The sequence below is a fragment of the Amblyomma mixtum genome, chromosome 4, assembly GCF_055824585.1.
Source record: "Amblyomma mixtum isolate Tamu chromosome 4, ASM5582458v1, whole genome shotgun sequence".
Lineage (NCBI taxonomy): Eukaryota > Metazoa > Arthropoda > Arachnida > Ixodida > Ixodidae > Amblyomma > Amblyomma mixtum.
Genome location: NC_143015.1, coordinates 46,617,298 through 46,620,679, shown reverse-complemented (window position 1 = coordinate 46,620,679; position 3,382 = coordinate 46,617,298). Strand labels below are relative to the sequence as shown.

At 51.5% G+C, this 3,382-nt stretch overlaps 1 long non-coding RNA gene across 1 annotated transcript; it reads left to right on the top strand.

Annotated features, from left to right (window-relative positions):
* LOC149346420 (uncharacterized) lies at positions 1–2,219 on the top strand. The gene is made up of 2 exons (XR_016292075.1): positions 1–202; positions 1,838–2,219. It is a non-coding gene; the product is annotated as an uncharacterized LOC149346420 (long non-coding RNA).
* Positions 2,220–3,382: the final 1,163 nt, after the last annotated feature.

Sequence of the window (3,382 nt, the reverse complement as noted above, 5' to 3'; positions counted from 1 at the left end):
TCGGTGCAGTGTTGGTGGCCACTCGTCCGCCCCACCAGTCTCTCGCTGCCACGTCGGCCGCCCCACCTTCCGCGGCGACGCAGCAGTGCCGGGTGTGGAGCGTTGCAGGAAGAGCATCCATGGCCCCGCAGCTCAGCGCCTCGCTCCTCACTGCCATGGCTACTTCCCCGACAGCTTCTATTCTGACCTGTCCTCTGTGGAGGTAAGCCTTGACTTGCTTCCAACAACCGCAGGCAGTTCTACCAGACGCGAAGGTGCCTGCTGGTCACCCGGCGTATATTAGCTTCAGGCGACGATGCTCGGAAGTAGTAGTGCCATCGGAAGCGCGGATAATGTGCAGTCGCTCCGCACGAAGCACAGATCGCCGTTGTCTGAACGACGTCGAGAGCAACTTTCATTGTTCAGAAAGAACAGGTGAAAAAAGTGCAGGAGCAGTAACCTTCACGCTACATATGTATGCTCGGGCTACTTAATTACTCATTATCTGCGTGACATTAACAAAGTAAGAAAAAAACGAGGAGATTTAAGCTTCGCCTTTGAGTGGAACGCGACAGCGCGTTGCAGCGCTGCCAGGGAATCCACGGAACGCCATCGCCCGTTCGGCGCGACGCCTTGGCCGTCGCAAATACCCTCGAACGCATATTTAATTTTTTTTTCTTCAATTGTTTCCATTAATTTTTGGACCAATTACAGACCTTAAGTTTTCTTAATTACCATCATCGAGCACTCGCTTTTCATTCTGAGCATTTCGACACCTTTGAACACCCCCTTTTTCCAATTTTTTGTATCTTTTTCATTTCTGTAATCAATTACAATAATATCATTAACTCGTCGTCGCCTACCGAACACCAACCAATCATCGATCACTAGAACCACAAATTACCATGCGGTTTTTTTTACGCAGGCCCCCATTATTTCCGACACGCGCAGCCTACTACGCTGACGGCTCTACGACAGTCTGAGCTGTATACGTTGTCGCGTTAAACTTTTCACATATGTGCATTCCGCGATGAAAAACTAGTGCCTTCGTTGTGGTGAGCGAAAAATATCTAGTGCTCTGCCTGCCGGCTTGTTACCAGATACGTTTGCCATGAGCTTGATTCAATAAGTTCTTATTCCTGGCGGCCCAATGTCGCTTTCTGGTGCCTTTGTTTACTCGACCACAAAATAAGCGCGTAGTAACTCGCCATCCTTTACTTTTTTAAGCGGTCTACTGAGCAGGAGTACCCGGGTTCGAACGCAATCGCGGCGGCCGCGTTTTGGTGGAGGCGAAACGCAAAAGGCGCCCGTGTGCTGTGCGATGTCAGTGCACGTTGAAGATCCCCAGGTCGTGGAAATTATTCCGGGCCCCTCCACTATACCGCACCTCTGATCTTCTTCCACTCCCACCTTCCTCCCTTCTACTGCGCGGTTAGTGTTCACAGAGTTGTGAGAATTTCTGCGCCATACATAGCGTTGCATGAAATGGAATATGCAGCTACAGCTCATTCGTTTCTCCATTTCTGCACCGTCATTCTTCGGCTTTTCCTCATTTATTTTGATGTAATCATTGAATTCTAAACTGTAATCAGACTAAGCACTTGGCTGGGTTCCAAAGGGCTGTCATAACGGCTGAGCTGAGTCAGCGTAGTAGTGCTCGGAACATGCAACGCTTGATATCACGCCATTTGACGAGGGAATGAGATAGAGACTGTGTACTTTTAGTTGTCGATGTGACCAAGCGTCCGTTTTCCAAGCACACACCGGCGGTGGTAGGCGGGCTTTTTAGTGGCCACGATGTGAACGTGAACCTGCTGCGCACTGACCTACACCGACCCCATATTTCTTCCCCATGCAGCAACTCCACACGTCCCAGCGCAGAAGGCGGCTCGTCCTGCCACATGGGGAGCGGCCATCCACGGATCCTGCGGCTGTAGAGTCAGCTTCCATCTACCGCCCATGACCGCAATCATGGATTCTGGCTCTACGCCCCGGCATGTCGCGCGTGACAGCTACCCAGCAAGAGCAACAGAACCATGGCTCTGCACCTGGGGAAACACATCGGGGCGCGGCTCTGCATGAAGTGCAGCGCGGACCTCGTCTTCCGCGCACATGCGCGAAACCTACTGCTAGCGACTACGCCAGCGGGCGAAGTTGGGACAATTTCGATACGACGCCAAAATTCGCCGGAAAGTAACGACCGGCAGCGTCGATGCAATAAAAACGTTGGTATTTGTTTATGTTGAAGACTCCATCTTTTAGAGCGGTAGCTGTCAGTCCGACGTCTTGGCGAAACTCGGCCTCTGATCCAGCACCTTCAGATCCCTGCACCAACCGTTTCACCGGCGGCGACCCGCAGCATGCTTGGAAAATCTCTCTCTTTCTCTCTCTCTCGATGCCGTGGCGGAAAGGTGGAAGATGGGAGTGTAGTGGTAGACCGCTCCGGAACAGTCTCCCTAATAATTGCAGCAACATGGAGATCTTCAACGTCCTTAGACATCGCACAGGCTAAGGTGCCCTGCGCTAAGGCACTGCGCTAAAGCAGGCTAAGGCACTCCAGCGCGACGCGCGCGCCACTGGCGGCGGCGCTCGCGCCCCTGTCAGGAAGGCGGAGGCAGTCCAACAGCTCCCGCTGTGTTGCGCGCGCTGTCGCGAAGCAGTGCGCCTCCTTCCCGAGCACAAAATGGCACATCACGACAGCAGGACACATAGCTGTGTTGTAGGATGCAATAATACATATATAAATTCGCTCCGGACAAGGTTTTATGGATTTCCAACGCGACATTGGGAGACGGCCCACCCTTTGCGACGGGCAACACGCGCGCGCGGTTTCTGGTCAAACAATGGACAAACCCATGTGGAAGACGCTTACTTGACTCATGCATTACCTCATACACAGGTTTTTGACTCATAGCAAATTCAGCACACTCGGAGGAATGCTAATAGCTCTCTGGGAACCCTTCCCTCTTCTTGCACCCACGATTTTCGTTCATTGACTTGGCTGTCAACAATATGTGGGCTTAAAAAGCCACGCCGAAGAAGCCCAAACTTTGAGCAGCAAATAATCGTTTACCTTAGTTCCAGTTATGCGCGAAATCCTTGCGCGCTTCCACTGCGCCTTGTCGTCCAGCGTCTTTTCCGACAGTAAAGGCACGCTTTCAGGGGAAACGGCAACATGTTCCTGATAAATCTTTGGCTCCACATCTGAACGCTGGGTGATAATTTATTACAATCCTAATGTCGAAGATTCAGGGTACTTGCACTCAATGTGTAGAAAATAAACAAAGCTTGCAACGAAATCCCGCTTTTTGAGCGCATAATTTCTGCAAGAATCCTGCACGGTGCATAAAGATTACACCGCGATTCAGGTCGATCTTGATCTGGAGACTGAGCAAGAATACAC